This window comes from Lithobates pipiens, unplaced genomic scaffold, assembly GCF_037356315.1.
Source record: "Lithobates pipiens isolate NorthernLeopardFrog02 unplaced genomic scaffold, aLitPip1_a1.2 Scaffold_8, whole genome shotgun sequence".
In the NCBI taxonomy this organism is placed as follows: domain Eukaryota; kingdom Metazoa; phylum Chordata; class Amphibia; order Anura; family Ranidae; genus Lithobates; species Lithobates pipiens.
Genome location: NW_027507903.1, coordinates 234,522,966 through 234,537,067, shown reverse-complemented (window position 1 = coordinate 234,537,067; position 14,102 = coordinate 234,522,966). Strand labels below are relative to the sequence as shown.

General features: G+C 44.3%; 1 protein-coding gene across 8 annotated transcripts in view; it reads right to left on the bottom strand.

Moving 5' to 3' along the window:
- OSBPL8 (oxysterol binding protein like 8) overlaps positions 1-14,102 on the bottom strand; it is a 403,742-nt gene that overhangs the window by 115,036 nt on the left and 274,604 nt on the right. For 2 of the 8 annotated variants that reach the window (XM_077474156.1, XM_077474157.1), the window contains exon 1: positions 2,386-2,633. The exons of 4 other annotated variants lie outside the window; for them this stretch is intronic. The gene's annotated coding sequence lies outside the window, so the exon portion shown is untranslated. Of the gene's footprint in view, positions 1-2,381; positions 2,635-14,102 lie in introns of those variants that run through there. 2 more of the 8 variants (XM_077474153.1, XM_077474152.1) reach the window with 2 other exon arrangements.

The window sequence follows — 14,102 nt, the reverse complement described above, 5'->3', positions numbered from 1 at the left end:
ATCTATCTATCTATATATATATATATATATCTCTATCCATCCCTATCCATCCATCTATCCATCCCTATCCATCCATCCCTATCCATCTATTTATCCATCCCTATCCATCTATCTATCCATCCCTATCCATCTATCTATCCCTATCCATCTATCTATCCATCTATCTATCCATCCCTATCTATCTATCCATCCCTATCTATCTATCCCTATCCATCCATCCCTATCCATCCATCCATCCCTATCCATCCATCCATCCCTATCCATCCATCCATCCCTATCCATCCATCTATCGCTACATAAATGTTTTGCCTTTTGTTTCAATTTTAAACTGAATGGGCTGTTTTACAAGGTGATTGTATGTACACCCTAACAATGAGCTTGTTTGGTCCCTTTAGTCTATTAAATATACCATTGGACACTTTTTTTTTTCATATCAGTGTAGTACATGCAAAAATACCTGTTGATCCTGCCAGAAAACATGCTGTTATGCATTCCCATTAGTTATACTGTTCCTAGCTATCTCTATGAGGACTAAAAAACCCTCCCACCCTCGCATGGTAGGAAGAGGAGAGGGGTGTGCATTTGTAGTCCTGTCTTACACTGACAACACAGCTCCTCCATAACTACAGCAACGGCAGGATCAACAGGCAAAAAAAAAAAAGAAAAGCCTGAAACAATAAATGAATGCAGCGCCCAGATTTAAGAACTGGTAAGCTGGAATACAGGAAGATTTGTCCTTGTGTATAGGTAGGCTTTAACAAAGCAATGGAATAACCGATGATGTGCAGAGTGCAGTCAACCATTCAGCTTCCCCCCTTCATTAGTGTAATAATGCTGAGTGATTGCTGACAGGTTGCTATGGTCTACAGCACTATTCCTAAATTATCGGAATAATGTTGATCTCAGCTAAGTACACTTGGTCTCTTTTTTCCCCATCAAGCCTATCAAGACTGGCTATCGCCTCCCATTACATCTGACTAATTTGACTAGCAATCACGCCTTTTAAAAAGGATTTGCATGATTTGACTACCTCGCCTATTTGATCTGTACAGAGGATGAAATGTGAATTTATGTGCAAATACGATCGATCAACAGTCCAATCTCTGTTTACCTTGACTAAACAAGTGGATAGATATTGACCATTTTCTTCCTTCCAGTAACGTACTTAAAGTTTATTTACAATCGTTACCTGGAGAGTCGTTTAGGGGAACTGATTATTGCTACCTTGTTAAGGGCAATAATGAGCGTCCTCAGGATTGGGAATTCATGTATATGATGGTGCTTTGGTATACACTGGAGGTTTGAGAAATCCCAGCTCAAGGCAGACTGTATTCCCATTTCCCAGAAGCCTGTTCTTTCCCTTGGGTGCAGCCAACATCCCCATCTCGTGCTATGACTTATCTTTGCTGGACCCTCTGGACTGCTTCATGGTGCTAGGATTTCTCTGTTGGGCCTTTTTCTATAAAGCTGCAGAACCTAGTCCATTACAACGTTAACCCCGACAACTCACGGGCTAGGGGAAAAGGCAACAGCCTCGAAAAAAAACAATGCTAAAACTAAAAAAAACAAAATTAAATCAGCGCCCAAATCTGTACACACAGTATGCACCATATATATGATGAAACCATACTAGAAGCCATTGAAGAAAGAAGTGGAACAGCATGCAACTGACAGCAAGTGTGTGAGATGTCAATAGCCCAGACATCATCTGATGAATACAGAGAGGTCCAAACTGTGGGGGGGAAACGGACAAACAGGCAGACAGCTGGCCACATTACGTTGGCTAGTACATACTCAACACATGAACATAATAAGATTGCTAATCTGCACTCTGTACCATCATCATTTCTCTTTATAGGGCATGAAGAAAGAAGTCTCCTAGTTTTATGACAGCACAACTTTCTTATAGCAGTCTGGTGCCCAGAATTATTACATGGCAAAAGTCCCGGTAACCTCTGTGCTGGCGAAACTTCCTAGATCACTTCTTTTTCCGATCATAACAGAACGGACAGATCATTACAAACATTAAACTGGTAAAAGACGAGCAGCTTTGTGAAGCTGGATTTTTCTTGCAGTAGTCCTATGGCAGAAACGGCTTCAAGATGTGCCATGCATAGAGTAATATGGGAGGAAAGGGAAACTTATCGGATGTGGGCATAAGAGTGTAGCTGATGAGTGACAGCTCTGCTACCCTATATGTTAGATCTGGGTCTCCCCCCTGTACATGGTTAATGGAAGTTAGCTCACAAACCACAAACTAATCCCCTATACATACAACACAGTCTCCAGCTAGTGAAATCACTGCAGTCTGCTCTTGCACGCAGCGCACACACACACACACACACTGTTGCATGAATCAACAAGCTGCTTTGGCTACATACTTGCCTTTTGTTGTCAGTGATTTTTACTCAAGGGCACCAGAAATCCAAAAGCAAAAGGGTGCTCATATTGCAGGGTTAGAATTGCTTGTGTTCCAGAAGCTGCGATCCCCTTGAAGAATTTTCCCCGTTCACCTTCTAATCCTAAAGCCTGAGCATGCTTCTATACAGAGCCATTACATGGAGGGAAGTGCGAGCTCTGGGTCTCTGCGACTATGCTGGAGACACTACTCTTCATGCACTCAGATCCCTCCTCAGCTCCTCCCAGCCAAGAGACGTGGACTTCTTCCCCGATCACATTTCCTTCCTAATGATATAGGCAGCACACACCGAGGTCGCTGCCTTGTCTGGATGTCTGCTAGGTCAGGTGAAACCCTGAACAGGCTGCATTCCTAATCATCTCTATTTGAATGTATACAAAAGACAGGTCAGCCTATTAGTGAGCCTCAACTTCACAAGAGAGCAGGTGCAAGGTCACAGCTTTCTAATTTACTGGGCAAATTCATGGAGCCGCGCTCTCACTGAATATCAGCAAACAGATAAAACCTTAAACCTACTTTTCCAGGATGTGCGCCTAGAACCATATGTTTGTACAGACCGCAATGTGTACCTAAAGATATTACTCAGCATAAAGACTGGCCAATTCATGAAAAGTCAGATAGAAACTTATTGAAAACCTGACTCTAATCTAATTAGTACAACTTGCATCAGAGTATGGTTATTATATACGATTCACCAACAGTTGGAGCCGCAATTTACAATATAAAAGGGAGACAATACAGCAACATGAATTTGTTGTTGAATTGTCTCAGACAGAATTCAGTTACACAATACTATTGCACAATTTACACAATTGCACATGCTAAACAATTTAATCCAACATAAAAGCTGTCTTAGGCTAAGTCCGCATGTATGTGGGCGCACCATTACACACACCAAAAATGTGAAGGGGGTCCCATTAATTCTGAACCACTTCTTGCCTGGCCACTATATATAAATGGTGGGACGGGAGCTTCCTTGAACATCCTCCCGCTCTCGCCACTCATATGCAACCTCGGGGGTACAAAGTGGTGTGATCTGAGTCCAGAAGACATGGCGAATGACAAATTGGGGTACAGGGGAAATTTTATTGGCTCTGTACCATGTTTTTTCTGTGACCACCCAACCATCACAGCGATCACACGTGTAAACACAAAACACAGGAAAACGCCCTGCAACTTTAACCACTTGCTGCCTGCCATATAGCAATATGACGTCGGCAAAGTGGTTGCGATATCATGACCGGACATCATATGATGTTGCCAGGCTATCGAACATTATGACACACCACAACTCCGATCTAGGTAAAGAGTCTCTGACAGAATCTTTATAAAACAGGTACAGTGTAGCATGACCGCGCAATTGTCATTTAAAAAGTGACAGCACTGAAAGCTGAAAATTGGCCAAGGCAGGAAGGTACGAAAGCGCCCTGTATTTAAGTGGTTAAATGAGGTGAATGAGGTTGTACAACAATTGACAGAGTAAATGCAGCCTCAAAATGTATTAAAATGGTAATGCAAACAGAAACATGAATCATAGCCAGAGCCACTGAAATGGTACATACAGTACAAAATGGCATTACACATATCATGGTATAAAATTGTAAATTGCAAAGTACACATTCATGAAAAGTTTCGCCAGACCAAGTTCGCTTCATCAGGAGTAGATGCATGTGTAGTATAGCAAAGGCTGGATCAGACTACCTAATGCTTGTCACTTCCCATTTCCTGTTTCACTCACACGCAGCAGTTTCACTTCAATCAACGTGACATTATTAATGGATACTGGGAGATCTTTGGTGACACACATTCCCATCCCAGCCATGTCTGCCCCCCCCCCCCCCCCCCCCCGTTTGTACTCTGTTAGGTTGGTTCGTCCTCTGCCTCCTCAGCTCCCAAGCCAGATGCTCATTACTGCCGCCTCTGTGTATTCAGCATTTGGTAGTCTGATCCAGCCTTTGATATACTACACACGCATCTACCCCTGATGAAGCCAGCATGGTCTTGCGAAACGCATTGGAATACTTTTCATGCCTGTGTACTTTACAATTTACATTTTATACCATGATACGTGAAATGACATATTTTACTGTATGTATCATTTCAATGGCTTGGCTATGATTCATGTTGTTTATAAGACAATTTTAATACATTTTGAGACTGCATTTACTCTGTCAATTGTTCGCTAACTGCATTCACCTCATATTTAAAGTCCTGGGGCGATTTCCTGTTTTTTGTTACATATATTGGGATGGAGGTGGTTTGCGGGTGACACCAGACCTTTTCCTTTTTAACACATGTAAACACAGCACAGCTCCCCTTCCCCCTTATATCACAACCCTTTTCTCATTACAGTCTCCCTTTTACACCACAGCTCCCCCTTTTTACATTGCAGAAGCTTCCTCTATACATCACAGTGCCCTTTTTTATAGCACAGCACCCCCCCCCCCCTTACAATACAGTCCTCTCTACATTACATAACCCCCTTCACATCACAGCCCCACTTTGCTTTACAGTGCCCCCTGTACATCACAGCATCCTCTTTACAATACAGCTTCCCCATTACATTACAACAATTTCCTTTGCAATACGGCCCCCCTTCACATCAAAAGCACCCACTTTACAACACAGCACCCTCTTTAGATAACAGCCTCCCTTTGCAATACAACCCCTTTTTTACCATAAAGCTCCCACTTTACATTACAGCACCTTTGGCATCAAAGTCCCCCATTTACATCACAGCCCTCCCTGTACCTTCAGTGTCCCCAGTCCCCCTTCACATCATAAACCCCCTCCATAAATCACAAACCTCCCCCCTTTACATCAGTGTCCTCAGCCCCCATCTCACAGTTTCCAAAGTGTTTTCTGTTACCTGTTCACATCAGCCACCCTCTTTACAACTCATTTCTCTTTACATAAGAACCCTCACTTTACATCACAGCCCCCCCCCCCCTTTCTTGCACCCCAGTCTCCTTCACAGCCTCCTCCTCGCATACCAGTCCCTTTAAACTTGCATCCTAGTCCCCTTCACAGCGCCCCCTTTCATTGCACCCAATTGCCTTTCACAGCCCCCTTCATTGCATCTCCATCCCCTTAACCCCCCTTTTTGAATTCCAGTCCTCTTCACAGCCCCCCTTTCTTGTATAAGAGTGCCCCTCATAGCCCCCCCTTTTGCATCCCAGTCCCCTTCACCGCCCCCTTTCTTGTATACCAGTCCCTTCACAGCCCCCGCTTCCTTGCATACCAGTGCCTTTCACAGCCTCCCTTGTATACCAGTCCCTTCACAGCCCCCCTTTCTTGTATACCAGTGCTTTCACAGCCCCCCCCCCCCCCCACTATCTCATATACCAGTCCCTTCACAACGCCCCTTTCTTGTATACCATTCCCTTCACAGAACCCCTTCCTTGTATGCCAGTGCCCTTCACAGCCCCTCCCCCCTTCTCATATACCAGCCCCTTCACAGCCCCCCCCCCCTTCTCATATAGCAGCCTCTTCACAGGCCCCCCTTCTCATATAGCAGCCCCTTCACAGGCCCCCCTTTCTTGTATAACCAGTCCCTTCAAGCCCCCTCCTTTCTCATATAGCAGTCCCTTCACAGCCCCCCTTTTATTCCAGTCCCTTTGACTGACCCCCTTGTTTCCCAGTTACTTTCACATCTCCCACTTTTCATCCTCCAGTTCCTTTTACATGAAAGCCCCCACCATTACACCCTATTTCCCCCTTCTAATCATAGCCTGTCTCAAATGTTTCTAATTCTACCTTGCACCGCAGTTGGTGGGTGGGGGTGTCTGGATAGGGGTGAGACTGGCCATCTTTCCCTGGCGGACAGGTGGTTGGCTGCTGGGTCCCCGTGTCTTTCAGTCGCCTATAGTCCACACAAAATTGGGCCCTGCCATCCCATTTTGGGACCAATACTACAGGGGAAGCCCAGGGGCATGCTGATGGTTCGATCACCCCTAACTCAAGCATGTCCCTAATCTCCACTCTCATCCCTTCTTGCACTGCTCCGGGAATCCTATAGGCTGGTTATCTCAGGGGCTTCTGCCCAGGGGTCTCTACCTTGTGAACAGCTATGTGAGTGTACCCAGGGAGTGCCGAGAACATCTTCTGCCGGTCCTGGAGTAATTCTCTGGCCTTTTCTCATTCTTGGGATCCTAATCTATCTCCTAGCTGTATACCTTCCACACCCCCATAACAGTTACTGATTTCAGGAAGTTCCAGCATCGGTAGATATTCAGAGTCCCCAGTGGCAGGAGCGCATATGGCGGCTACTGCCTCAGTCCTCTCATGATATGCCTTCATCATATTAATGTGGAACATCCTCTTAATTTTTGTGTCTGCACAGCTGGCAACCACATAGGTGGTATTGCACAGCTGTTTTACCACCTGATAGGGGCCCTGCCAGGAGGCCTTTTATTTTGCTTCAGAGGTTTTAGTACCAGGACTTACTGTCCAAAATAAAAGGTGCGATTCCACGCAGACCAATCATACCAAACCTTCTGCTGACTCTGGGCTGGTTGCATATTCTCATGGACTAGAGCGGCAAGTTACCGCAGTCGCTCCCTGAGTTCCAAGACATAACTAAGGATGGGGAGGCCTTCCCGATCCTCTACCTCATCCCACTGGGCCCTCACTAAGTCTAAGGGTCCCCTAATCCTTCACCCATATAACATCTCAAATGGGTCATCCCGTCTTTCCTACTTTCTGATAAGTCTCACAGGTCCGGCAGTATTCCCGCACCTCAATATGTAACCTGGGCCAGAAGAAAGCATGAGACAACCGACTCCGGGTCTTAACTATCCCTAAATGTCTGGCCAAGGGGATGTCATGAGCCAGCCGCAATAGCTCCCGTCTGTATTTCTGGGGTACAACTAGCTGTTTGTGGGGACCCTGTCGCTTCCCGGTGCCCATTCCCTCAGTGTAACGATAAAAAAACCTCCCCTCCCACTCTATTCTGCCTTCCCCCAACCCCCCTGGATCCTTGCCCACCCTGTCCCGATAACCAGCTAGTTAGGTTGGCCAAGTTGGGTCACTCTGAATCTCTTATCTCTTGCCTAATGTTGGAGGGAGAATCCCAGGACACAGGGTTGTCAAGTCGGGGTAACGTAGCAGGATTTGGTCTTAGCTGGGTACCCATAGGAGTGGAGTTGCCTTGAAGTTGGCTCTGATGTCAGGCGGTAACAGCCATGGCGCCCATTACCTGCAGCTGGATATCTCTAATGGCATTCTGTATGGCGGTCTCTGATGGGTTAGCACCATATAATGCCAACCACTCTTTCGTTGCTGAAACAAGTCTTCAACTGACCGGGGTCCCGTATCACCATACAGAGAAAATGCATTCCTTCCAGACCATTGAGCCATCTGGAGGGGGTTAGCCTTAAGACAGGGCAGAAGACCCCCCACTGTGTAATAGAATCAAAGGAGAAATACTTCAGTATTCCAAGGTTCATGACACCTCCAACTAAATATCGGGTGATTTGGGGGGTATTTGTATGGTCTTGGCTTTTTAGGGCCTCAAGAGCTGAGACAGGCCATCAGAACATCAGGAATGACCAATTTTCAAATATCTATACACCATTAGTTTCTATACTATCTCACAAACTATATACATGGATTTGAGTTATTTTTACCAAAGATAAGTAGCAGAATACATTTTAACCTAAATTTATGAGAAAGATTATTTGCAAAAAATAAACTAGGAAAAACATTTTTTTTAAATGGGTAGACTCCTTTCCTTTATATAGCAAAAAATAAAACCAACTAGTGGTGATTAAATACCATCAAAAGAAAGCTCTATCTGATTAAAAAAACTATATAAAATGAATTTGGGTACAGTGATGCAAGAGATTGAGTAATTGTCATTCAAGGTGTGACAGTGCTGAAATCTGAAAAATGACAACGGCAGAAAGGGGCGTCAAATAGTTTGGCCTTGAAATGGTTAATGGCACCTCCACGCACTGGAAACCCCAGCACATTTTCCTGTGCTGGGAATCGCATAGAACTACGCAGTTTCCCTTTGGCTGCAATTTTAGAAAAGGTGCAGGGACCACATCCCTGCCTTTAACGAAGGTACAACAGCCCATTCAAATGAATGAACTGCTATCCCAGGAAATTGCAATATAGTGCGAGCCTAGCCTTATTAACCTCCACGTTCTATATTATAGATATGACAGTATTTCTTTATGAATTGCAATAATACTAAAAGAGTAGTAGTAGACACCTTTCTGTTGTGGCAGGCAGCCCCAAGTGCCGCTCTAACTTTACTTTCTCAGAGCAGCTCTATACAGCCTAGAGAGCGGTATTCAAGTAAGCAAACACTTAGGAGGCATATTTCTAAAGCAATGAATCTGACATTAAGCAAACATTCTTTGCAGGTGACTCTTCCAGCGCCATGTGTATTCCATGACAGTGATTAATTCTCTACCAGAGTATGTTTGGTGACAGTCACATTCTCTGCTTAAGGCCAGGTTCACACTACTCTGACATGGAAGTTGGCCGACCTCCACTCCGACTTTGTCCTACGACTTCATGTCCGACTTCCATGCGATTTCAATGAACGGGATCCGACAATACCAGGGCCTTTAAGTCTAGTATGAATCTTGAAGGCGGGTCCACCACCCTATGTGAATGAGTATGGGGTACATTGTACCCCTACTCATTCACCACAAAAAAAAAGCGTAAAAAATAAATAAAACCAGTACACAGGTTTTTGACAAAGTCCTTAATTAAAGTAGCTCCAACATGTCTACTCTACCAAATTTCTTCTGCCTCCAGTGCTTTTCTTTCTGGTGATGTCTTCATCCTCCGGTTCTTCTCATTGCGCTGTCTTCTTCCGCCGGTTCTTTCCTCTCTGCTGTCTTCTTCCTCTGACAGTTCTTCCTACAGTTCTTTTCCTGACCCTAGCTCCCACTGTAATGTTCGCTCCAGCGTGTGCCATTACTTATATAGCCATGGGGCGTGGCCATCCAGTGACATCATGTGGAGGCCTCACCTCTTGTGACGTCAAAGCCCACAGCATGCTGGTGCGGTGACTTCACAAGGAGTGGGGACCCCAGATGATGTCAACGGATGGCCTCGCCTCATGGCTATATAAGTAATGACACACATCAGAGCTAACGTTACAGTGCGAGCTAACGTTACAGTGCGAGCTAGCGTCGGGAGAACTGGAGGAAGAACCAGCAGAGGAAGAAGACAGCAGAGAGAAAAGAACTGGAGGAAGAACCAGTGGAAGAAGACATTAGTGGAGCGGGAAGAACAGGAGGATGAAGACATCACTGGAGGGAGAAGACACGTTGGCACTACTTTAATAAATGACTTTGTTAAAAACCTGTGCACTGGTTTAATGAATTTTTTACACTTTTTTGGGTGAATGAGTAGGGGTACAATGTATCATTCACAGAGTGGGGGCCGGGATCCGGGGGCCCCCTTGTTAAAAAGACTATGATAAGCCCCCCCACAGACCTCCACAAGCACCGTCCAGGGTTGTCAGGAAGAGGCCCTTGTCCCCATCAACATAGTGACAAGGTGCTTTGGGGTGGGGAGGGGGCACAGAGTCCCCCCCTGCCCCAAAGCACCCGCCCCCCCATGTTGAGGGCATGTGTCCTGGTATGGTCCGCAGAGGGAGGTGCTCACTCGTCCCCCACCCCTTTCCTGACTTGCCGGGCTGCATGCTTAGATAGGGGTCTGGTATGTATGTTTGGGGGGGGGGGGCGACTTTTGTTCTTATTCTTCTATTATTGAGTCTATGGTATTAAAGCCCTTGCTGGCAGTCACCTCAGTAGGTGTGTGCTACAATGGATGCTTTTAGTACATTAGTTATGGTACTTAAACTGCTGAAAATTAATTGCTAAAAGTAGCAATTTATTGCTAAAAAGATGGGACAAAAAGCAACTACATGCTAAATTGACCGCATACTGTATAATAGCAATTAATCTCTCATGATTGCACAATGCTCCAAACACGAGCAATTGATTGCCCCAAGACGCCACCTCATGCTGTTGTGTAGCTTACTACCTAGGGAGCCATATGTTTCAGCTTTTTAGTGATCAGGTAGCTTAGCCTTTAAGCCCAACTCCAGGCTCTGGGCTTCCCTTCCTCTCCAATACACCTGTCTCTTCCCCCTGACCCCCAAAGGCTCCATGGGCAGAGTTTTATACTTTCTTTTTTTTTTATTCACCTTTTCACATTTTTTTGTAGGCCAGTCATGTGAGGTAACAGGGTCCTCATTACTCTCTATACCATTACATAGTAAATGTAGGGCACCGTGGCTACGTCCCCTAAGGGGGCAGGCCAAAGACGTTCCGCACTCACAGCATGTCCTCAATCTTTTGAGGTGTCATTCAATCCAGAAGACTGAGGGCATTTTCTGGTGAATATAGATTACTGTGGAGAACAACGCTGGATTAAGGGTATGTTTTGCAGCCCGAGTTTATTTTATTTTTTTTACACCCAATGGGGGGTAATAAAATAGTTTGCAGCTGGGCTTTAAAGCAATAGCTTTTCTTTACTCAGAAGAGGGAGGGGTAGTACTCTCAAGCAATCCACTAATTTGAATACTGCATAGCAGCCTAAATCTGAACTTGCTTACATAGGGATGGCTACTGCTTTGCTGTTACTCCTTGATTGTCCAAGCACAGACTGGGAAAGGAGCAATGATTAAGGCCCCTTTCACACTGGACGGATCAGTAATGATCCACCCCGTGATGATCCGCTCGCTCAGCGGGGATCACTGTGCGGGGATCGCCCTGTCAGCTCTCCGCTCTCCTCTATGGGGATCGGATGCGCACGGACCGTCTGTCCGTGTTCATCCGATCCGCTCTGCAGACGGATAGAAAAATAGGATTTTCCTCCGTCTGCAGAATCGGACAGCAGCGGAGGCGGACGAAATCGGGTGTCTGCGGATGTTCATCCGCAGACACCCGCTATCCCATAGGGATGAATGTATGCCCATATTTCATCCGCAAACGGATGGATGAAATACGGACATATCGTCCGCATGTGTGAAAGGGGCCTTAGGAAGCAGAATCGAGTTTTCTTCTAGGATTTGCCCATCAGATGGTCCTCCAGGGGTGGGGGTTGATGTTTAATTGTGCATGTAAACAGTGCTTGCACAGCAAGGCAGGAAATATTTTTATATACCATAACTAAGCTTTTGATATAATTTAAACTTTGATTTTGGCTTTCATTTATAAAAACACAAAACATAAAATACAAAATCAGACAACTACTACGAACAATAAATATGCAATGTAATAATAATGTTTAAGGTGAAAATATAGTCTCATTGATGTAGCTCAGAACTAAACTCACACATTCACGTGGACAAAAGACTTCAAACATAATGACCATACTGATACTTGCCTAATAGCCTAGACAAGAACAAATAGCTCTTTACTGGGACTTGTTTCCTGTATATTTGCTTTTTGTTTAGTTCTTAAAATGCGAAAATTATTACAGCCATTTCATAATCCTGTCAAATATTGAATGCGTTTCACATGCCTAATTCTGTTTCCATGGATACCACGAAGACAAGCGAAGGCAGAACTTGAGAAAATGTGAGAATTACATAAACCCCTATGTTAATTCACGGAAAACTCAAGCAGAATAGCACTTTACAGTCTGAATAAGCTGATTATATCCCATGTTCTTCATATACGTGCCAAACTCAGACTGAAAAACACGCTTAAAGCCATTTGTTTACAAAGATACTGATCAATACTGTGTGATAAAGAATTGAAGTGGTTGTAAGCCACAGACATGAAATATGTACAAAGCATATCCTGCTATAGTGTGTACAAAGTCATTTCTGTCTGCTGTCCCTTTCCTCCATTACGAGTCAATCCCGACACGTTTTGGTAACAGAGGGAGCTTCAGCTGATTGACAGCCTCAGTGCTGATAATCAGGGCCTTGATCATCAGTGCAGACCCATCAAGGGTCTGCACTGATGATCAGTGCTGCCTAGCAGTGCCCATCAGTGCTGCATATTAGTGCCCATCAATGCAGCCTCATCATTGCTCGTCAGTAAAGGAAAAAAATTATTTACAATATTTTATAACAGAAACAAAGAGAATCTTATTTTTTTCAAAATTATCGGTCTTTTTTTTTGTTTAGGAAAAAAATAAACCCAGTGGTGATAAAATACTACCAGAAGAAAGCTCTATTTGCTCTATCTAAAAATTTAGTTTGGGTACAGCATTGCATAACTGCGCAATTGTCATTCCAAATGAGACAGCACTTGTGACAGACCTAGCCGGGACACAGGCCTTTTGAGAGGACTGAATGCGAGCCTCTTGCCGACGGATTATGGGCCCTGGATTTTAAGGGGCACAGGGTGAATGAGAACCCCACTATAATCTGTGCTAGTCAGATTCAATGCTGTATATACAATGTGTTGTCTCATGCTGTTGGGACACAAATTGTTAGATGCTAATTTCATGAACTCTAGCCACCTGTATGTTGTGTAAATGAGTCTAGTCTGAGTATTGAGAATTCACACATTGTTGTTTGTGCTAATTAACCCTGTGTTTATGTTTATGGTAATGTTTATTGAATTGTTAGTGAGCTAGGAGCCGAAAAGTCTTATCTCTCAGTCAACTAGTCTGAGTGTTGATTTAGATAATTAGCTCATGCTAATTAGGTTAGGTTTTAGTCTTCTACTGTATTATAAATACTTGGCATTTTGGTTCTAATAAATTAGTCCATGTTAGCACTAAGCAATTGTTGTCTTGTGCTTGTGAGCGGTTGGAATATCTGATATCTACATTCAGGCTAGGAGAAAGTGGTATATGATGGAAGCACTCAATTGGAGTGTGGGATCGGTTCCGTCACAACGCTGAAAGCTGAAAATTTGGCCTGGGTAGGAAGGGGGTGAAAGTGGCCAAAGACACATTAAAAAGTATACCACATTGAAAAACTACCCTGTGTAGAAAAGGAAACTTTTCCCAAAAAACATAGCATTTTCAGGGTATCCAGTTATTTGTGTTGCATTTACAAACAAACTTTACTATTCCAACAAACTAATACTCCCAGTAAAATAATATGGGCGTCTATAACATTGGCACATTTAAAGCAAACATTTCCTGTTAGAAACATGAAGTCTGCTATTACAGATTTCTTCTTCTGCGAACGCTGGTTGCCTGGCCCTCCTGTTTACTCTATTGTTTCAAACATTTTTGTCAATAACCCACAATGTGTATGCAAATAAGAACTTCTAGGCTGACTTTCCTGATATGCATATGCACAAATCAGTAACTTAGAAAATATTAAAGTGAACTTGAACTCAAAAAGTGAAGATATATGCTATAAGGAACATTTAAAAAAGAAGTATGGCCAAAGCTTTTTTTCTTCTAGGACACAGGAGTGCAATTATTTCTGCACTCCTGTAACCCAGATTCAGCCAACAGTGGGCTAAAAATCGCTGTCAGCTGACATTACAGAGCCGGTCCAGGCTCTACAGGGATCCTGACAATAATGTTGAGATCTATGCAGATGTCTGAGCAGCAGCTGGTCCAGCCTCTTGACACAATGCTGTGAGCCTGAGCCAACTGCTCCTGCCCCTTCTACAGCCCGGAGCTCCAATGAGAGCTGGAGGGGCAGAGTAGTAAGCCGATGACTGATAGTCACCACTCTCAGCTTAGTGAAGACCGAGAATCGGTGTAATTGCTCAGTTCTCAGTCTTAGAGCCAG